The sequence below is a fragment of the Neophocaena asiaeorientalis genome, unplaced genomic scaffold (genome assembly GCF_003031525.2).
Source record: "Neophocaena asiaeorientalis asiaeorientalis breed wild unplaced genomic scaffold, Neophocaena_asiaeorientalis_V1.1 scaffold171, whole genome shotgun sequence".
Lineage (NCBI taxonomy): Eukaryota > Metazoa > Chordata > Mammalia > Artiodactyla > Phocoenidae > Neophocaena > Neophocaena asiaeorientalis.
Window position 1 is genome coordinate 12,810,310 of NW_020174013.1, and position 23,733 is coordinate 12,834,042.

Here is a 23,733-nt window from a genome sequence, read left to right on the forward strand (position 1 = left end):
ATCAGTAGCACAGAATACTTGCACTGTGGGCCCTTGTCAGAGTACATAACCTCAAACTGTCTGCAGCTCACCTTTCATCAAGCCTCAGCTGAGAGGAACGACATGGGGGAAAAGGGATATAAAGGACATATGGTCCATCCATTCCTGCAGAAATTTAAAATCAGAATCTCAGAAACCAGAAGATTTGGACCACATCCTCTTGACCTCTTGCTGGATTCTCATCATTGAACTAAGCAGCATGGCATGAGTTTACACTGAGGGTTATTGTAAAAGAAAAAAATCGTGTATAACACTGCATTAATTGAAGGGAAGTATTTGAAGATGTTGTTTGGGACACTGATCTTGTCACTGTCCCCTTCTATATGTCTTCTTCCTGGTTCTTAGTGTCCATAAAAGATCTCTTTCTTATAACAGGTTAGTATGGTTTTTATTTTTGTGTGTTTTGATTTGTTTTGGGCTTGATGAACAATATGACTTGAAATCACATTTCCTTTCTGACTGGTTATTAGGAAACTCAGAGTCAAAGTGAGTAGGGCAATTTTACAAGCTGCATAGACCCCTGCTATACTGTTTTCCCCTGGGCTTATTTTTATTTTCTACCATATTTCTCAAGATCCTTTTTTTTAAATATATGCCATTGTAAGGCATTTCGGTTTTTGGTAGATTGATTCAGATGACAACTAAACAACAGGATTCCAATAAACACTAACCTCTTATCCAAGGGCCTATAAAGACATTTTTAGACATCTTTTTAGCATAGGTCTTTGGTGCAAGCACTCATTATTTTTTCACTTTGGTAGAATTCCTATTTGCTCATTTTCAGTAAAATATTTAACATGGCATATTTATATTTTAACACATATGTGATATAACTCCACAGGAAATTTTTTAAGAATCTTATTTAAGAGGTTTATTATCTTTATTTAAACAACACTTCTATAGTGTTCTAAGCGCTTTACAAATACTAACTCTGGTATCTCTCCTAACAGCCCCAGGAAAGAGGTGCTATTTTATCTGCATTTGACATATGAGGAAACTGAAGCAGAGTGACTAAGTAACTTGGCTAAGGTCATGCAGCTAGAAACAGAAAAGCTGTGATTCAAACCCAGCCAGTCGGGCTCCAGAGGTTGAGTTCCCACTCATTACACTAGGCTGAATTTTAGTAATATTGGGTCATCCTCTAGCTGCAGTTAGCAGATTTGGTAAATCTGGTTGTTCTTCGTTACCTGTTTCATCTTTCTGGTTAGCACCACGGAGCCTCTTATTATGCTTTGCAGATTGTATGTATCAATCAATGCGTGCTTAAAATAATTTTATAGAGGATAGTAAGCAACTGATATGTGGACATAATAGGATGCTAAAATGGACTCTTTTTGTCTCAGTTTCAGCTGCAATCCTGAGATACCAATAAGTAAAAAGCAAACAAACAAACACAGATTTCTACTTCCATTTTAAAAATGAGGTACAAGATTGCCTAAGCCAGACTTGCAAAGAAGAGTACTGAAAACTGCTTTTGAGACCCTGAATTAATAACCTATTTGCAGCCCTTATTAAAGAGGCAAGAAAGACCAAGAAGCGATTGATAATTAGAAGAGGATTTTTGAATGTGATGTGATTTGCACGTACCGCCAAGGTAGAAGGTTACTTTTCCCTTATCTTAGGGGTGCACAGGAAAGGGACTTTAATGGAACATGTCAGAAAGTTTGATACTCGTCTCCTGGAACTTGGGGCAGTTGTTGGGGTACTCAGCAACCCCAGTTGCCCTTGCCTGGGATTTGACGCTTGCCTGACAAACCTTCAAGGGGAGAGACTGAGACTGGCTGGTGCTCTGATGGCAGTGCAAGAAGTTATTACTGCACCAGGGCTCACCTGTACATTAGTTTGTTAGAAGGAACATGTGAGCGTTATACATGGACCATGGGTTAGAGAGCCAGCACTGAATTATGTTGTATTCTACCCAAGAGGTCCCCTGCGGAGAGAGGTGGTGAGTAGTTAAGACAACTCAAGAGAAAGAACCTGGAGTTGCAGTGATGGGTGCCCAGGGACTGAGGCGGAAATCCTAAATGACCATCTGAAGGATGTGGTTAAGAGAACTAAAAAAAGCCCACCAAAATGCCCCCCAAGAGTGCCCCTCAGTGTCAATCTTAAGCATGGGCTAAGCACAGCTAGACAGTTACTATTGTATTAGCCAAGTAAGATCATTTCTGCCCCTTATCTCCTCTTCTCCTGCTTCATCCCTGGAGGAGTCAAGGAGAAGAAGAGTAAACATCGTGTAAACAAGAGGATAAACAACCCTGTTCCCTCACCCACTGCAAGTGGCAGCTCTAAGGCAGCCCAAGCAGGGGTAAAGGGGTAAGGGACTGGCTTTAACTGAAGTTGTATTTATTATTACAAAGGAGTAAGCTGAAATTACTTATGTCTAAACATGAACAGATGATTTTTTTTTTATTATCTAAAAATGACCAAGGTAGTGTTGAGACATTTCCTAGACTTTACTGGGGTCAGGAAGAAATATTTGACAGAACAGGTTTAAATTCCTGTTGCAAGCTAGGAATCAGCTCTTTCGCCGTAACAAGTACATGGAGATATTTGTTACTCTAGAGCTGATTGTTTCACTGTCTCTTCTATTACAGTCATGCATCTTATCCCAGGACAGATGGAAAGAAATTCTTCAAGTTTCCTACTTGTTCTGATAGGAAGGCTATAGTAGGCTATTTTCATCAGAGTTCTAATCAGTAAGGAGATTCAAGTTCTGTGAATAGACGCATTACAATGCTAAAGATACAAAATGCACCGAACTCTGAAAAAGAGTCTTTTACCTTATCCGGAAATGTTTCTGCAATATGAAATGTAAAATGCTTATTTTCTAGGGTAAAGAAATGCCCAGATTTCTCAGGGCTTCATTTCTTGCAACACAGTAAAACAAACTATTAAGAAACAGTGAGAATTGCTGATACTTGGAAAGCTTCTGACTTTTAAATGATGCCCATCTTTCCCTGCATATGTTGATTCTTCAACTTCCAACATCTTTAACATCTCATGGATTCAAACTCCAGAGTCAGCTAGACCAGAACTGAATATCACCAAAGTAGGCTCAGACAATAGACTGTACCCTAACTCAGACATTATTTACCCCACCCCAGGCTGCATCAAGTCCTTGAGAAACAACTTAAGCATAAATAATAGCCAATGGGCCAATTTTTTCCCCTAAAAACAAATAAATTAAAAAAGGCATATAAACTATAAAATATTAATATCAAGCATGTTTAAAGGACCAAAATTTATAAATCCATTCAGAAACTGTAAATATTCTCAAAACACATCCCTCCCATATTGACAGGATAGCAAGTCATTTCAATTATATAAACAAAACTTGCTAAACTTTCTTGCCAATAGATAATTACAATTTAAAAGAATTCATTTCAAATTCTTATTCTCTGGGATTAAATGTGACTGTCCCTGGCAAATTCTCATGACATTGCATTAGCAAAACCAGCAGTAATTTCACTGGACATGTACTGATTTTTCAACTTTGTGTCTTCCTTGAAATAGACAACTGGCTCACACCATAATTTCAAAAATCTATTATGAGACTATCAGTAACGAGGCATTTATAATTTAATGAAGTCTTTCCATGGATTCATTAAATAAATAGTGACAAAGGTAATTACTGATTTTTTCACAAAAGCTCATTTCAGAATAAGGATTATATTATTAGACCAAGTTAAAAGGAAAAATGAAAGATGACACCGGAAAGGAACTTGAAAGTTTTAGCAAGTGACACCATAGTTAATGCATCTCTTAATTCCATCTGCAATCACATATTCATTGGAAAAATACTTGTTTTAACAAAGATCAAGATTTAATGGTATACTCAGTATCTTGGGCATACTTCAAGTAGGATGTTTGTGTGTTAGAGATGCGGATATATTTCAATCTATATGCATTCGAAACAGATAAAACAGAATACACATATATAAAGCTTTAGCTCGTGTACGGCATGCACATATGTCCACTGCTTCTTTTCCCCTACTCTGGGGTTGTTATGAAGAAGCGTTTGGCTCAACTATGTCCAGGAAAACAGTAAAAAGTGAAAAATTGTCTTCTTTTTTTGTTGTTCATTTATTTATCATACTCTTAGAGTATCACTAAGCAAGTGAACAAGTGTGCCACCCAGGATGGCATGTAGATTAGCAAGGAGGCTTGTTTATGGTCTATAAGCTTCTTTTGTGCAACATGATACAGTTCTATACTCCAGGGCCCCCCTTTAGAGAAAACTTGACGATGTCTTCAAATGCACTCAATGCTCGCGCTCATTGCCGAGTACAGAACAACTCTCATGGTCCAAGTCTACATTGTCAACTGAAGTCGGAGTCAGGCTGAGTGTTATGTTTTGCCCTTCCAGAGACTAACCCTCATCAAGAAACAGAGGTTTTAAGGCTGAAGGGGACTCTGGGGCCTCTAGTCACTATTGCCGGGAGTAAGTGACACTGCAGAGCACCAGAGTCAGAGAGCCGCCTGTTCTCTCACCTCAGTACAAACACACTGATTCAGATCATTGCTAATTTAACCCCAAAACATTTCCAAATGGATGACTTAGGGGTCCTGCTGGCTGGCAGAGATCGTGTTTACCAATCTAGATGGGCCATAATGTCAAGAAGTAGTTTGGGTCCAGTTATTTTAACCTGGCACTGAGCCGGAAACGCAACCTTTCCCCCCAAAAGAAACCTCACACCATTGCAAAAACAAGAGGTTACCGCTCCCGTCTTCCACTTTCCCTACTGATTTATACCTTTTTATTCATTCAGCTAATAAATAAAAATTGAATAATATGAATTCTGCATTTGCTAAGTGTGTAGACAATACAAACATGTAAGTGTCTTCTCTGCCCTTCAGGAAGTTTTCAGTCAAATTGAGAAGATAAATCATGCATGCAAATATTCACACCCACAAAAGAGTTAAGGGATTGGTAGCAGCACTGTTGGGGAGGGTTCCAAAAGTTCTCAGGGAGCCTCCGACTGTGTGGCTAGCGTTTGGACGGCTGTAATACAGCCAGTGGATCCCAAAGATACCCAGGGACATAGAAGATATGTTCTCTCTGTCCCCCGTCTCTCTTTCTAGGCCCTACATACCAGAGGGCTCACCAGGTACCAGGAACTGAAAAACATACCAAGTATCTACCTGAAACTCCCAGCTGACCTAAAAGTTAAGTGCTACATTTCCCATCTGCTCAGAGAGTTTAAATAATGTGCCCCGACTCATATAGCTGATAAATATCAGTACTGGAACCTCACCAAGTTGGAGGGATTTTGTAAAAAAGAATGTCTTCAACTGTGTCCATGTTCCAGAAGATCTTGAAACCAAGGCATGCTCAGAGAATGGAGTTAAGAGTAGGGCTACTGAAAAGTACACCTTTCTTTTTAACTGATTACATTTCATAGCACCACACAATAAGGAACTAGAAGTGGCTGAGATCTAGGGTGATACCACCTTAGAAACATCTTGTTTAGGGTCATACATTCTAAGAAAATAGTATTTTCATTTTCTCATCAAATCTTCATTAAGGACAGTATACCTTTTTTATTATATCCCCATTCTTGGGAATGCTATATAGCTCCTTTGATTCCATGAAACTATATCCTGACAATGACATCACTCTCCTGGAGGCTGGGTACATCACTCATCTCTTGGTCCTCAGACTGTCTAATAAAACTTTGTAAGTTCACAACAGTCCTCCCTTACACCTGGTTTTAGGTGTTAGTTCTTATGTACCTGTTTTAACTCCTCAACCATATTATAAAGAGCTTGAGAGTAGGAAACAAGACTGACTTATTCCATATTATATCCTTCACAGCACTTTGTGGACTACCTCTACATTTGTAATTTTCCAAAACTCTTTCACATACACATTCTTTTTTTAGTTGAAATCTAATTCACCTATCATAAAATTTGCCCTTTTAAAGTATACACTTCAGTGGTTTTAGAACATTCATGAGGTTCTGCAACCATCACCACTATTTATTTATTTATATAAATTTATTTGTTTATTTATTTTTGGCTGTGTTGGGTCTTTGTTTCTGTGCGACGTCTTTCTCTACTTGCGGCGAGCGGGGGCTCCAGATGCACAGGCTCAGTAGTTATGGCTCACGGGGCCAGTTGCTCCGCGGCATGTGGGATCTTCCCAGACCAGGGCTCGAACCCGTGTCCCCTGCATTGGCAGGCAGATTCTCAACCAGGGAAGCCCCCATCACCACTATTTAAATCCAGAACGTTTTCATCATGCTGCAATTTTCTTTTGATGAGATAATGCATATAAAGTTCTTAGCACACCTAATGGCCACTCAGCACCTGTGAGCTCTATTATTGTTTTTTTTTGAATTTTATTTTATTTATTTTTAATACAGCAGGTTCTTATTAGTTATCCATTTAATACATATTAGTATACATATGTCAATCCCAATCTCCCAATTCATCACAACACTACCACCACCCCTGCTGCTTTTCCCCCTTGGTGTCCATACATTTGTTCTCTACATCTGTGTCTCGATTTCTGCCCTGCAAACTGGTTCATCTGTACCATTTTTCTAGGTTCCACATATATGTGTAAATATACGATATTTGTTTTTCTCTTTCTGACTTACTTCACTCTGTATAACAGTCTCTAGATTCATCTATGTCTCTACAAATGACCCCATTTCATTCCTTTTTATGGCTGAGTAATATTCCATTGTATATATGTACCACAACTTCTTTATCCATTCATCTCTCGATAGGCATTTAGGTTGCTTCCATGACCTGGCTATTGTAAATAGTGCTGCAATGAACATTGGGGTACATGTGTCTTTCTGAATTATGGTTTTCTCTGGGTATATGCCCAGTAGTGGGATTGCTGGGTCATAAGGTAATTCTAGTTTTAGTTTTTTAAGGAACTTCCAAACTGTTCTCCATAGTGGCTGTATCAATTTACATTCCCACCAACAATGCAAGAGGGTTCCCTTTTCTCCACACCCTCTCCAGCATTTGTTGTTTGTAGATTTTCTGATGATGCCCATTCTAACTGGCGTGAGGTGATACCTCCTTAAAGTTTTGATTTGCATTTCTCTAATAATTAGTGATGTTGAGCACCTTTTCATGTGCTTCTTGGTCATCTGTATGTCTTCTTTAAAGAAATGGCTATTTAGGTCTTCTGCTCATTTTTGGACACGGTTGTTTGTTTTTTTTAATATTGAGCTGCATGAACTCTTTATATGTTTTGGAGATTAATCCTTTGTCTGTTGATTCGTATGGAAATATTATCTCCCATTCTGAGGGTTGTCTTGTTTATGGTTTCCTTTGCTGTGCAAAAGCTTTGAAGTTTCATTAGGACCCATTTGTTTATTTTTGTTTTTATGTCCATTACTCTAGGAGGTGGATCAAAAAAAGATCTTGCTGTGATTTATGTCAAAGAGTGTTCTCCTAGGTTTTCCTCTAAGAGTTTTACAGTGTCCGCTCTTACATTTAGGTCTCTAATCCATTTTGAGTTTATTTTTGTGTATAGTGTTAGGGGGTGTTCTAATTTCATTCTTTTACACGTAGCTGTCCAGTTCTCCCAGCACCACTTATTGAAAAGACTGTCTTTTCTCCATTGTATATCCTTGCCTCCTTTGTCATAGATTAGTTGACCATAGGTGTGTGGGTTTATCTCTGGGCTTTCTATACTGTTCCATTGATCTATATTTCTGTTTTTGGGTCAGTACCATTACTATAGGTTTGTAGAATAGTCTGAAGACAGGGAGTCTGATTCCTCCAGCTCCGTTTTTTTCCCTCAAGACTTCTTTGGCTATTCGGGGTCTTTTGTGTCTCCATACAAATTTTAAGCTCTTTTGTTCTACTTCGGTAAAAAATACCATTGGTAATTTGATAGGGATTGCATTGAATCTGTATGTTGCTTTGGGTAGTATAGTCATTTTCACAATATTGATTCTTCCAATCCAAGAACATGGTATATCTCTCCATCTGTTGGTATCATCTTTAATTTCTTTCATCAGTGTCTTACTGTTTTCTGCATACAGGTCTTTTGTCTCCCTAGGTAGGTTTATTCCTAGGTACTTTATTCTTTTTGTTGCAATGGTAAATATGAGTGTTTCCTTAATTTCTCTTTCAGATTTTTCATCATTAGTGTATAGGAATGCAAGAGATTTCTGTGCATTAATTTTATATCATGCTACTTTACCAAATTCATTGATTAGCTCTAGTAGTTTTCTGGTGGCATCTTTAGGATTCTCTGTGTATAGTATCATGTCATCTGCAAACAGTGACAGTTTTACTTCTTCTTTTCCAATTTGTATTCCTTTTATTTCCTTTTCTTCTCTGATTGCCGTAGCTAGGACTTCCAAAACAACTTTTAATGATCGTGGTGAGAGTGGACATCCTTGTCTTGTTCTTGATCTTAGAGGAAATGTTTTCAGTTTTTCACCATTGAGAATGATGTCTGCTGTGGGTTTGTACTATATGTCCTTTATTAAGTTGAGGTAGGTTCCCTCTATACCCACTTTCCGGAGAGTTTTTGTCATAAATTGGTGTTGAATTTTGTCAAAAGCTTTTTCTGCATCTATTGAGATTATCATATGGTTTTTATTCTTCAATTTGTTAATATGGTGTATCACATTGATTGATTTGCGTATACTGAAGAATCCTTGCATCCCTGGGATAAATCCCACTTGATCACAGTGTATGATCCTTTTAATGTGTTGTTGGATTCTGTTTGCTAGTATTTTGTTGAGGATTTTTATTTTTTATTTTTGCGGTACACGGGCCTCTCACTGTTGTGGCCTCTCCCGTTGTGGAGCACAGGCTCTGGACGCACAGGCCCAGCAGCCATGGATCATGGGCCCAGCCGCTCTGCGGCATGTGGGATCCTCCCAGACCGGGGCACGAACCTGCATCCCCTGTATTGGCAGGCGGACCCTCAACCACTGCGCCACCAGGGAAGCCCTGTCGAGGATTTTTGCATCTATATTCATCAGTGATATTGGTCTGTAATTTTCTGTTTTTGTAGTATCTTTGTCTGGTTTTGGTATCAGGGTGATGGTGGCCTCGTAGAATAAGTTTGGGAGTGTTCATTCCTCTGCAATTTTTTGGAAGAGTTTGAGGAGGATGGGTGTTAGCTCTTTTTTAAATGTTTGATAGAATTCATCTGTGAAGCCATCTGGTCATGGACTTTTGTTTGTTGAAAGATTTTTAATCACAGTTTCAATGTTATTACTTGTGATTGGTCTGTTCATATTTTCTATTTCTTCCTGGTTCAGTCTTGGAAGGTTATACCTTTCTAAGAATTTGTCCATTTCTTCCAGCTTGTCCATTTTATTGGCATAGAGTTGCTTGTGGAAGTCTCTTAGGATGCTCTGTATTTCTGTGGTGTCTGTTGTAACTTCTCCTTTGTCATTTCTAATTTTATTGATTTGAATCCTCTCCTACTTTCTCTTGATGATTCTGGCTAACGGTTTATCAATTTTGTTTATCTTCTCAAAGAATCAGCTTTTAGTTTTACTGATCTTTGCTATTGTTTTCTTTGTTTCTATTTCATTTATTTCTGATGTTTATTTCTTTCCTTCTACTAACTTTGGGTTTTGTTTGTTTTTCTTTCTCTAGTTCCTTTAGGTGTAAGACTAGATTGTTTATTTGAGATTTTTCTTGTTTCTTGAAGTAGGGTTGTATTGCTATTAACTTCCCTCTTAGAACTGCTTTTGCTGCATCCCATAGGTTTTGGATCCTCCTGTTTTCATTGTCATTTGTCTCTAGGCATTTTTTGATTTCCTCTTTGATTTCTTCAGTGATCTGTTGGTATATGGCAATGAATTGTTTAGCTTCCATGTGTTTGTGTTTTTTATGTTTCTTTCCCTGTAATTGGTTTCTAATCTCATAGCGTTGTGGTCAGAAAAGATGCTTGATATGATTTCAATTTTCTTAAATTTACTGAGGCTTGATTTGTGACCCAAGATATGATCTATCCTGGAGAATGTTCCGTGCGCCCTTGAGAAGAAAGTGTAATCTGCTGTTTTTGGATGGAATGTCGTATAAATATCAATTAAAACTACCTGGTCTATTACATCATTTAAAGCTTGTGTTTCCTTATTAATTTTCTGTTTGGATGATCTGTCCATTGGTGTAAGTGAGATGTTAAACTCCCCACTATTATTGTGTTACTGTCGATTTCCTCTTTTATAGCTGTAGCAGTTGCCTTATGTATTGAGGTGCTCCTATGTTGGGTGCATATATATTTAGAATTGTTATATCTTCTTCTTGGATTGATCCCTTGATTATTATGCAGTGTTCTTCCTTGTTTCTTGTAACATTCTTTATTTTAAAGTCTATTTTATCTTATATGAGTATTGCTACTCCAGCTTTCTTTTGATTTCCATTTGCATGGAATATCTTTTTCCACCCCCTCACTTTCAGTCTGTATATGTCCCTAGGTCTGAAGTGGGTCTCTTGCAGACAGCAATATATATGAGTTTTGTTTTTGTATCCATTCAGCAAGCCTGTGTCTTTTGGTTGCAGCATTTAATCTATTCATGTTTAAGGTAATTATCGATATGTATGCTCCTATGACCATTTTAATTGTTTTGGGTTTGTTTTCGTAGGTCCTTTTCCTCTCTTGTGTTTCCCACTTAGAGAAGTTCCTTTAGCATTTGTTGTAGAGCTGGTTTGGTGGTGCTGAATTCTCTTAGCTTTTGCTTGTCTGTAAAGCTTTTGATTTCTCCATCAACTCTGAATGAGATCCTTGCTGGGTAGAGTAATCTTAGTTGTAGGTTCTTCCCTTTCATCACTTTAAATATATCATGCCACTCCCTTCTAATTTAATGTTATCCCAGAGGTCTCTTAGGCTGTCTTCATTTCTTTTCATTCTTTTTTCTTTATTCTGTTCCACAGCAGTGAATTCCACCATTCTGTCTTCCCTTATCCGTTCTTCTGCCTCAGCTATTCTGCTATTGATTCCTTCTAGTGTAGTTTAAATTTCAGTTATTGTATTGTCCATCTCTGTTTGTTTGTTCTTTAGTTCTTCTAGGTCTTTGTTAAACATTTCTTACATCTTCTCGATCTTTGCCTCCATTCTTTTTCTGAGACCCTGGATCATCTTCACTATCCTTATTCTGAATTCTTTTTGTAGAAAGTTACCTATCTTCACTTTATTTAGTTGTTTTCCTGGGGTTTTATCTTGTTCCTTCATCTGGTACATAGCCCTCTGCCTTTTCATCTTGTCTACCTTTCCGTGAATGTGGTGTTTGTTCCAGAGGCTGCAGGTTGTAGTTCTTGCTTCTGCTCTCTACCCTCTGGTGGATGAGGCTGTCTAAGAGGCTTGTGCAAGTTTCTCTATGGGAGGGACTCATGGTGGGTAGAGCTGGCTGTTGCTCTTGTGGGCAAAGCTCAGTAAAACTTTAATCCGCTTGTCCGCTGATGGGTGGGGATGGGTTCCTTTCCTGTTGGTTGTTTGCCCTGAAGCAACCCAACGCTGGAGCCTACCCAGGCTCTTTGCTGGGGCTAATGGTGGACTCTGGGAGGGCTCACGCCAAGGAGTACTTACCAGAACTTCTGTTGTCAGTGTCCTTTTTCCCACGGTGAGACACAGCCACCCCCCCCAACCCCCGCAGGAGACCCTCCAACACTAGCAGGTAGGTCTGGTTCAGTCTCCTATGGGGTCACTGCTCCTTCCCCTTGGTCCTGATGTGCACACACAAACTGCCTCCCCCAGTCCTGTTGAAGTCCTGCAATCAAATCCCGCTAGCCTTCAAAGTCTGATAATATAGGAATTCCTCCTCCCATTGCCGGACCCCCAGATTGGGAAGTCTGACACAGGGCTCAGAACCTTCACTCTAGTGGGTGGACTTTTGTGGTATAAGTGTTCTCCAGTTTGTGAGTCACCCACCCAGCAGTTATGGGATTTGATTTTACTGTGATTGCGTCCCTCCTACCGTCTCATTGTGGCTTCTCCTTTGTCTTTGGATGTGGGGTATCACTTTTGGTGAGTTCCAGTGTCTTCCTGTCAATGCTTGTTCAGCAGTTAGTTGTGATTCTGGTGCTCTTGCAAGAGGGAGTGAGAGCACGTCCTTCTACTGTGTCATTGTCCAAGTCCTCTTCATCCTCTGACTAGCAGTCCACGATTGCGTCGGCGACAAGGCTAGGGCCGGGCTCTTACTCCTATTATTGTTATTCTTACATTTGGAAAACAATGTTTTACTTCATAGTAGTTTGACGGAAGTTAATTAAAATAATGCTTGAATTATATAGCCATTACACTTTAGTTAGAACACATAATACCTCATTGATCTTCACAACAATTTATGAAGTAGCATATCTATGTTGCAAATAAAGAAGCTAAAGGTCAGAAAAGCTGAAAATTGACCAAAGTCAGAGCATCAGTCTATCGTTTGACTTAAGAGGGAACATTCTAAAATCTACTCATGCTCACCTATGGGATAAACTGTCCAGCCACTGTTTGTACTGAAGCAGAGTCTGCTTGATTAGACAACCCTCTACGACCCCTGCCATGCCAATGATACTATGGTTCTACAAAAAGCTAAATGGATGGCTAAGCAGTTAGTACAGAAGAACAAAGAAAGAGAGAGAGAGAGGGAGGGATGGAGGGAGGGAGGAGGAAAGGACTAGTTTTTTTAAAATAAATCAAAAGCACCTAAGTTTGAATTTGAGTCTTAGATTTTTTTTTCAAAATTTATACAGTAGCTGAGATCTAGGATTGTATTATATATTTAAATCAGAAATTCTTCAGTTTATGAGGGGAAAGGGGATATCCCACTAGGTCGATGATTCAGAGAAACCCAGGAGGCCTTTTGTAAACCATACGTGTTTTTTCCCAGAGAAATTATAACCCTCCTCTCCAGGGGGGATGGAGAGACTTGGCTTATGGGAAAGAACCCTTGTCTTGCTACATTTGTAGGACTTGATGGTGGTGGTGAGAATAAGGGTCAATGAGTTCTTCTCTTGAGGACGGACAGACCCTGAGCTCTGGTGATAACACCGACTCTTCAATGCCTCCATTTCCTCACATTCTCTCTCCTTAGATGAAATTAAATCGAGAATCAGAATAATGTTGGAATGAAACTAGCCCACTAAATGACTGGCGGGTGTGTCTTTGAAAGGGGCAATCACCCTAATGTTGCTATTTTGAGACTATCTCTATTTTGTTTGTTTTAACAGTTGAGCCAATACTGGATTATCTGTTGTATTTTAAAAGACAGTCTTGAACCATTATGAAGTTTTCCAATGTGATCGTGGGTTCAGAAATGTAATCAAGCCTTTTTCACAGTACTTTCCCATGGTTCAAATAGCATATCTCTGCATGAAGCCATACGACTGTAGAACAAAATGAAACTAATTTATCCTCTTGGGAATCAGAGTCAGCTCATTAAGATCATTAATTCTGCATTTCCATTCACTGAAATAGCAACCATCATAAAACAGAAATACTCATCTTTAAATGTGTCCTTATATATGAAGAATGTGTCCTATCATTAAGCTTTTTTTCCTCTGAATAATCAAAAAGCAAAAATCAAACAGATTTTGATTTGGCTGGTGACCTATCTCAGGTTCTTAATTTTTCACAGGTAAGACCTCTGGTTGAATATTTAGCCCAGTGGTCTGGCATCATGACAAACCCCTGGGGTTGCTGTATGGAGATCTAAGGCGACACTGGCTTAAGTTAAGCCTTGTCAAAAGTTCAGTGGGCTGGTCACATATGGCTTTTTTTTTTTTTTAATGTTTTTTGATTTGTTTTATTATTACTGCCTTTAAAATCCTTGTGGGTATTAAACTAGCTTTGATCAGATTTCTTGGTCATTCAGAAAACTATGTGCAATAAACACTGGGTTTCCAGTGCTGATTAAAACCATAACATTTGCTTCCCTGCTTTTCTCTGATTCCTTATCTTTGGGCCATTACACTGCTTATTATTACCTCCACCAGGAACCCGACAGGGACAGGATATTCAGCTCTATCAATTCCAGTAGCTGTTGGCATTTCTATGTAAAATGGTTTCCCTATAAAAGAGGTTTGGGATTATTTGTATATTTCATTTACCTGTTGTATCACAGAACCATCATTTTCAAGGGGAGCTGACTATGTAATTGCAGTCTGACTCTATTCTATAGCACGGAGCACACCATTTTTCAGACAAGAGACAAAACATCTTTGGATGGTGAATTTAGTCCTCTACATGGTAAATGTTACCTTAGTAACTAGGTTGTAAGTAAAACAAAATTAGCCTTTGTATTAAACACACCTTTAAGAAACAAAAATATATTAAGAGATAAGTGCAGTTATTTTTAATGACTCGGTGAAGGCTTATAAGCTATACGTGAAATGAAAAGGTTAGTTTGGAAGGGATATATTTTTTTTTTTTTTGCTGTACGCGGGCCTCTTACTGTTGTGGCCTCTCCCGTTGCGGAGCACAAGATCCAGACACACAGGCTCAGCGGCCGTGGCTCACGGGCCCAGCCGCTCCGCGGCATGTGGAATCTTCCCGGACCGGGGCACGAACCTGTGTCCCCTGCATCGGCAGGCGGACTCTCAACCACTGCGCCACCAGGGAAGCCCAGGATATCATTTTTTAAAGTTGTGTTTGTAAACTGTGAAAAATAATAGGTAATATTTTCAGGTGTGTTTGATGAACTGGCTTCTAAAAAATGCTATCTTGGGTTTCACAAGCCTCAAGCGGAGCCCTAACTTGAAACGCATTCCAAGAGAAAAGCTGACAGTGCTACCTTTCTCCTTTTTGTTTTTATTGACTCCTAGTCCAGGACGACCTGTTTACATCCCTAGAAAAAGCAAATGGGTGCATACGGGCAGAGAAATGCATTCACCAAAGACTATTTTCTATAGAATCAGCAAGGCTCTATTATACCCAGTGTGGTAAGTAATGATTTCTGAAGCCATCAAAAATAAATCTATGTTTATGTGTGTAATTTTGGCACAAGAGTTTTCAGAAGAGAATACAGACTCTTTAAGGTTGAAGCTCCTGATGATTATGATCTTTCTTCGTCTTAATAAAATAATAATACTGCCACGAAAATAAAGTAATGGTCAAGAAACATCTAGCAAGTATTTATTAGGTACAGTCCATTTCATGAAAACACTACCACTCTTTCCAGGACTTAGAACTTTTAAAATGTATGTAGGTTGTGTTTACATACATTCATTTTCCTAAATTATATGGTTTTCTTGCATAAATGATACTCAAATTTTGGAAATATCATAACACGAGTTTAACCCTCACATTTATTTATTTATTTATCCATTCATTCACTCATCAAATACAGATGGATTTCATACTATATTCCTGACATTCTGTCAAATTCTGGATAAATAGTGGTTAACAAAACAGCGCCACTGCCATTATGAAGCTCTAAGTCTCATTATTTCTTTATACGTTAACATTTATATTAGCATATTATAAAGTATGCTAAGTGTCAAGAAGTAAAAGGGCAGGGTGTTATGAGAGGCATTGAATGATTCAGGAAAGCCTCTTTGAGGAGCTGAAGATATGAAGAAATCAACAATGAGAGTAAGAGTTTTCCAGGCAAAGGACACAGTATGTACAGAGGCCCTGAGGAGGGCCTGAACTTTTATGTACAGAGGCCCTGAACTTTTATGTACAGAGGCCCTGAACTTTTATGTACAAATGCAGATTCAGATATAAATATATGGACTCTTTGTAGTGATAGAGATATGTAAATTATGTACGAACATATGTAGGGATTATCCAGAAAATTTATCTAGGAGATAAAACTAGATTATTGAATTATACATAAAAAAGTAAAATATATCATTTGCAGACATAAAGCAATTGGAAAATATAGCTAATCACATTTTAAAAATCTTGCAATCTAAGAATGGAAAATTGTTGATGTTTATGTAGAACCTAACAGTATATATCTTGACATTCATCTAACTGTTTGTTCCTAAGTTTCATTCAACAATGTGCTTTATGAAATGTAATATATAAAGACTTTCTGAAGCAACAGGGACACACTACATTTTCTAAGAGTCATTTGCTTCTACAATGTCAAAAAATGATTCATCATTCTGTGCTTATATTTCAAAGCTAATGTAACATGTTTAGTTTCTTTGTGGGGTAGAATGTCTTGTTAACTCACTTCTCTAGAGAGCTCTTTTATCTCAAGATGTAGCAAGAGTTTTCTGTACACTTTTCCCCTTAAAAATACTGTTTGAAAGCATTTGACTTGTTTTTCAAGTACCCTCTACAAATTAGTTGAAGAAAGAAAAGTTTTCACCTTTGACCCTTTTACCTTCCCTGCTCTGGAAGAGAAAAATCAACAAAGTTCAATGTTTGAGTCCCTAAAATGCAGGTTTCCAGGTAATAAACAAGTCACTTTAAATAAGAAGAGAAATTTCCATCTAATTATTTTTCTGGAAAATTTTTGAATAAATGAAGTCAGAAGATAAATTTTTCCTGCAATTTGCCCTAGAAATTTGAAGCCAAAAACACACTAAGTGTTTAAATCCAAATAATTTATGAGCATTTTGAACTTGAGGTAAATATTCATTGCTAACTTCTCCAGAGCAGTAATCACTGGGGGTTCCTTGAGATCATCTCTTTTCATGGTTCCCCTGGAAGAGCCAGAGGGTATTTTGAAGAGACCTGTGGATTCTGATGACACAGTAAAGCCAGAGTGAGAGATAAGTATTGGGAGCAAAGTCAAGTTATTAGCCACCTATCAAAAGAACACATGTTCTCTCTCTCTCTTTTTCTCACTGCTCTGTCACACTGGACTTCCATTTCCATGAATGTAGCACATTCTGTCCCATCTCAGGACCTTTGTTGTTCCTTCTGTCTAGTTATCTCTTTCCGTGTTTCCCCCATCCTCAAATAACTGATCCCCTATATTGGGGGTGAAAAAGAACCTTGAGAACTTTAGGGTGGAGCTGGTCATGGACTCTGATGAGCAAAAGGACAATGCTTGTCTGTGAAAAATGCCCTTTTATGAAGCAAGAACTGAAGAGTGGATACCCACTGAAGTACAAAACGCACCCACTTAAAGGTCTGCCCTGACAATAGTTGAAAAGCCAGTGCCGTATAGGAAGGCATGTCTCATTTGATTAACAGTATTCTCCAGTGGACTTGGGGTTATCTGTGATAAATCTTTCATTATTAAAAATCACTGCGAGATTCATATGCTATGATCTCATACCCAACTTACATACTTCCCTTGCCAAACAGGTCCACTCCTTCAAAATGAACATAAATCAAAACTCATTGAGAAGATAAAAATCCCTTGAGAAATTAATCACAAATATCTTCTAAGGCCGAATGGATACCATATCCAACTTATTCACTGTTTTGTAATATGAGTGCCCAAGCTTTCCAAATGAGTGGAAACTTAAGAAAGGCTGTATTTGGCAGTGGATGCATGATGATGAATTGATGATGATGGTGATACTGATGATGTTAAAAGCTACCCTTCCTGGATACTTGCTATGTTGCAGGAACTCTTAAGCAGTTTATAAGAAATACTATATTAGAATATATGTTGTTATTTCCATTTATTTGATGAGGAAGCTGAGCCTCAAAAGGTTTAATAACTTGCCCCGAAATAGATGCCTAATAAGCATCAGAGCTGTGATTTGGTCTCAAGCAATCTGGTTTCAGATTTTGTGTGCTTAACCATATTTAACTACTATGCTTCTTCAGAAGGGGTCCAAGGTGCTCAAAGGAGATTGCAGCTTAGATGTGATATTAGTAAGCCTCCTGGAATCAGAGAGATGCCAGCATCCTTACCATTGTATATACCAAGCAATACAGCAATTACTTTTGAAAGCTTCACTCCTTTAATCCTCACAGTAACTCTATTTGTCAACCTTATAATCACCATGTAGAGGATATTTGAAACTCAAAGCAAGTGTGTGACTTCTCTGAAATCACAGAGCTAAAACATCATCTAGTCACATTCAAACCAGCCTATTTCATTCCAGACTAATGCTTTTTAGTCACAGCATGCTGCTTCCCTCTGCACACCTTTCAAGATCCCCTGGAAGTAGAAAAGGCCACATGAGAGTGCCCTGGGGCCTCAAAATCCTTATCATCTTATGAGGCTTTGAGCACTGACAACCCTGCCAAGATGGAGGTAGGCAGAACCCAGCAACTTTTTTTTCATGGGTATTAAAAGAATCCAGGTGTTCAGAATTACTAGTAGGCTAAGTCTTCACCTGCATTAGGGTCAGAGCAGCTTTTCTCATACTTCAGGAGCCCTGGGAACAGAAGTGGATGCACAATACCCTTTAGGTTTTATTATAATTCTGGGTATCACCAGATGCTCAGAGACTCTGTAATGGAGGAGCAACTAGAGAAATGGCCAGTGTCTTTCCTCTCTCCCTCCTTGTCTGTATCCCTGATTTTACCTAGTATCTTTTTTTCTTCCCAACTAGCAGATTTATTTAAATCATTTTTAGTATTAGCTGTCATTTTGGAAAGATGTGCTCAAACTTCCAATCAAACCCAATAGAATGTATCATCATCCTAACAGAGATAGTCATGGAGTTTTTTGCTAAATAAAATTTGTGACTGCATTGGAAAGGAAATGAGAGATTTCACTGTAGTTTCCCAGTAGTGATAAGCCTAATATTTAAAAAGAAATATTAATAACTTTCCAGCAGATCAAGTCTGTGTGTCACAATCAGTAATCAAGCAAATACAGATCTAAATTCTGTAACCAGGTTTATTGTATCAAAAAAACAATGTATAGTACTATTATAAGAAGCCTTTAAATGGTTTCATAAGAAATGAAATAAACCATCATTAGCTATTTCTTATATCACAATAATAAACATAATTTAACAGGTAGAGTTGCGGAAATTTGAAATATGAATTGACCCATTAGGAATATTTTTAATTATAATTTTTCAACTTTCTTAGTTAACTTTTGAGGTCATGATTAGAAATGTTAATATTCATCTTGTTTCTTTTTCTAATTCCTTTAATGTCTCTCTTAAAAACATAATGACCATGTCACAGACCCTTTTAATCTTCTTCTTCCATAAATATTTCAAAGTTTCACTTATAAATCAAAATTCTTCAAATTGTTAAATTTTTATCTTAGTTGTTTGAAAAAGCCCTCTCAATCATTGCCATCTTCTCTTTCTCCCTAAGCCTGTGTGGATCTAGTTTTTAATGACAGCATTTTTAATCTGAGCTAATTTTATGCAAGATGCTGCCCAAGAATGCCAGATCTAAGATAATGCTTCATTCAAGAAGTCATAAAGATAGGACCCATGCTGCGCTGAAAAATGAACAGAAAAATAACAAAAACACTTTTTCTTTAAGCAAAGAGCATATTTTGATGTCAAAAAAAAAAAAAAAGAAAGAAAGAAGAATATTTGATATTGGCTCTGGGTTGCACTCCAATTAACTAACCAGTAACGATCTATAATTAACTCACAGATTCAACAATGACACGTAATGATAGATAAGTAAGAGATGTGGGAAGCATTTAAGTTTGGATCAAGATGCAACAAATGTGAACCCAGCACAACTGGTTTGGTGACACGAAGCTTCTGATTAGCTTTCCTAGTCAAAATTAAATGATTCCATAGTCCTTTGAAATAATGATAATATGATTTCCTGTTTTAATTAGCGCTTTCAGTTATCTCAAACTTTGCTCTTACAATTTATTTTATACCCAAAGAATGCTGTAAAAAGAAATTATGAAAATATTTTCAAGACAGATTTATAAATTTATTTTCTAAATTAAAATTCTATCTTAGCATTTCATTTTATTTTTATTTTTACTGCATTGTTGACTCATCATTTAGCTTAAAACATCATAATGTCCAATCTATGCTATAAGAGCTGAACTATGTCAACACATTTTCCTAACAAATAACTGTATAGACATTAGCACAGACCACCAAAATGCACTGATTATGGATGATATATGGTTAACATGCACCATATATATCGATTAAAAAGTAGGCAACACTCAAGTTCTCCCAATAAATGAACACAAAAAGAGAAAATTGATAACATCTATGTATTGACTCATTCACTTTACTAGTCATAAAAATGGTCTATTGTTCTCCTATTGGTAGTTTAAGAGAATGCCTGTAAACTGAGTTTCCTTTTAAAATATCAGGACTCTAAAAGATAAAATTGTCAACACTGTCTGCCTCTCATTTCCTTTCCAAAACTTAGACCTCTGAATTGACTCCCGTTAGGTATAATGCTTTATTTCCATTTATTTTCTCAGGTTATTTAAAACTTTAAGTTACAAACAGCTATTTATTTTGGAGACCATAAACACAGGAAATTCATAGGATTTCTCCTGGTCCATTATTTTAGGTTACACCATGATGCACCAGGATACAACTGGCGAAAGAAATGAGGACTTTTGCCAAAGATTCTTAAAATACTGAAAAAGAAAATAACAAAAATCTTAGAATAGGAAAGAGGTCTTAGGCCCAAACTCTCTACCGATGCAGGAAACTGTTCTAAAATACCTCTGACAAACAGCATTTGAAACCTGCCAGTAATGTTACTACTTCTCAAGGCAGCTTATTCGTTTTTGAAAATCCTTTTGAACCGAAAGTTACCTCTCTTTAATGTGTCTGCAGTATGGATCAATATAGTGTAACCTGTACACTTTTCCCATATGACAACACTTCGCCTTTTTGCAAACAGTTATCCGGTCCTTTTCCTTCCACCCTCAGCTCAAGTCTTCTCCTGGAGAGTCATTTTCCATTCTTTAACTATCAATCATTAAGAGACATTTTTCTAACCATTCATCCTTCAGATACCCAGCTTGTTAATAAACTTAGGTTCTAAAGGACCTTAAGAGAACACATTAGCTTAAATGCAACACATAAGATGGGTGCTAAACAGTGTGCTATCTTCCTTAATTAAGGCACTATTCTCCCATCAACACTGTCCGGGTTTTTTAATAGTCACACTCACTAGTTGCTTTTAGTAAACTAAAATTCTCAGGCCTCCACACACTGTTCATTAGCAAGATCTCTGTATTTAATTCTTGTGGATTTGAAAATGCAATTATAGGGTTTTAACCACCCCTCCAGATCTTCCATCTGTGTTGGTTTTACTCAAACCTTCTTCTTCATCCAGAATACTCCCTTCCAGTTCTGCTGTCCGAAAACACAAACTCTCTTATTTATCTTGGGCTTAAACTTCCTCAGATCCATATTACCCTTTCTAGTGTATCATTCTGCTTGATAGAGAAGATAAACTCTAAATAGGAGTAAAAAACTCCCAGTTTTCTCTCTTCACCTGTCATTATATCCTCTCACCAAAGCAGATGCCTTCCTGGTCCACCATTCTCCAGAAAATAAAAACCCCACATTTCACAAGACTGCTTATTTAGACTTTAATCTTAATGAGTCTATATTTACTGGCTCAGAGCAATCTCTCTCTCTCATCATATTTGGTTTTACAGACATATGTTGAAATACCTTTTTAAAATATTTTGAGTTTTGAACTCTTTTGTGGAGACAGGATCCTGAGAGCTTTGTCGTGGCTTTGACACGCAGTGTAGAACTCAAGTGTCAAATGTGCCTGCAGGTGTGTCCCAATCCCATGTGAGACAAGCCATTGCTTCCTTTAGTAAAACTGGGAATAAAAATCATATCTGCCTCAGAGATTTAATAAGGATTACATGAGATCTTTTTTTAAAAGTAAAATGTTTAAAATAATGTCTAGGTCAAAGTAAGTTCTCAATAAATATAATCAATTAGTATGTTAACAATACATTCCTGGATATAAAATAATCATCAAAAGAAATCAGAAATTAGATTCTTTGTCTTTTGAAATGTGAGACAGTCAGGTGCCTTTGCTATTTCTGTTGCCAATATCTGGAATGTGCTTCCCCTCACATCTCTTATGTCTCCAAAAGTCTAAATCCTACCACCCTTTGATGTCAAGTCCAAATATTACCTCTTCCAGAAGGTTTTTCCTTATATACTTTCCTGAAGCCTTCACTACCCTTGGACCTGATTCTTGCACTGCGAGGATCTTGAAGGTACTGAATCTTTACAACTCATCCTTGCAGCTCATTATCCTGCATGAAACTTGAACCCCAGTAGGTGCTTAACAAGTATCTGTTAGATGAGTCAATGGCCCACTCTCTGCTCCAGCCATAATTAATTTCTTCCTCTCCTGACTTTACACATCCTCATTGCACATAACTATTTACCATGCACCATAATTATTTGTACATATAACTCTGCTCTACAGGACTTTAAAGTTTTTGAGTACATATATGTCAAATTGATCTTTGGCTCCACACAATGCCTCAGCACATGGGATACACTAAAAATATTTTTGAATGAATTACTGTCTGCTTTTCACTATTGCTACAGTATTTTCTGTTCATGAAAGTTTTGAAATCTGTACCAAAAAAGGATTAGCTATAACCTGCCTCGTTCTAAGGCATCTGCTCTATAATCCAATGACCACACCTCTCCCTATACAAGTGATCTAACTGTAAGTCCCTTAACTCTGAAAAGCCTTTGGAAAGTTGAAGTCCAATTGTAGGAGAATCTTTTTGTGACTCTCTTGGTCCTTAATGCTCATTTACAATCCTTCTTAATATGTTGGAAAATGAAGCAGGAAGATCATATAATTTGTATCAGGCCCTGCCTGATACCACTAGTCTTGGGTTCCTCTACAGAACTCCTTAATTTGGGGTGTTATTACACTGAAATGACTTCCATTGGACATTAATTATTCCCTTGGTCAATTAATCATTGAGTATCTCGATCCATGCAGGGGACTATACAAGTCTATCAAGGATACAAAGCAAATTCAGAATCTGTTTCCCATTTTTGAAGATAAGGTCCATATACATACATATTGAGATATCAATGTAAGGTATACATAAACTGAACTCTAGTGATGTTAAAAAAAAAAAAAAACACACATAACAGACTTAAGAGAAAATGTTTGCAAAAGACCTATCTGATTTTTATCTAAAATAAACTCTTAAAACCCATCAATATGAAAACAAACTACCAAATTGAAAAGTAGGCCAAAGAGCCGAATAGACACCTCACCAAACTAGATTTACAGCTGGTGAATACGCACATAAAAAGAAGCTTCCAACCATGTGTCGTTAAGGTACTGCAAATTGAAACAATGAGATACCACCATACCTCTGTTAGAATGGCCAAAACTCAAAACACTGACAACATCAAAACCTGGCAAGGATGTGGAGCAACAGGAACTCTCATTCATTACTGGTGGGAATGCAAAATGGTACAGCTATTTTGGTAGACAGTTTGGCAGCTTATTACAAAACTAAACCTATTCTTACCACACAATCCAGGAACTGCACTCCTTGGTATTTAAACAAAAAGGCTGAAAATTTATGTCCACACAAAAACCTGCACATGGATATTTACAGCCGCTTTATTCACAGTTGCCAAAACTTGGAAGAAACCAAGATGTTCTTCATTAGGTGAATGGATAAACCGTGGTACATCCAGACAATGGAATATTATTTAACGCTAAAAAGAATGGAGCTATCAAGCTCTGAAAGGACACGAAGGAAATTTAAATGCATATTACTGAGTGATGGAAGCCAACCTGAAAAGACTGCATACTGGATGATTCCAACTCTATGACATTCTGGAGAAGACAGATCTATGGAGACAGTAAAAGGATTGGTCATTGCCAGAAGCCGGGGGTAGGGGAGGATAAACAGGAAGAGCACAGAGAGG

General features: G+C 37.7%; 1 protein-coding gene across 21 annotated transcripts in view; it reads right to left on the reverse strand.

Annotated features, from left to right (window-relative positions):
• NRXN1 (neurexin 1) overlaps window positions 1-23,733 on the reverse strand; it is a 1,113,124-nt gene that overhangs the window by 180,809 nt on the left and 908,582 nt on the right. The window lies entirely within an intron of this gene.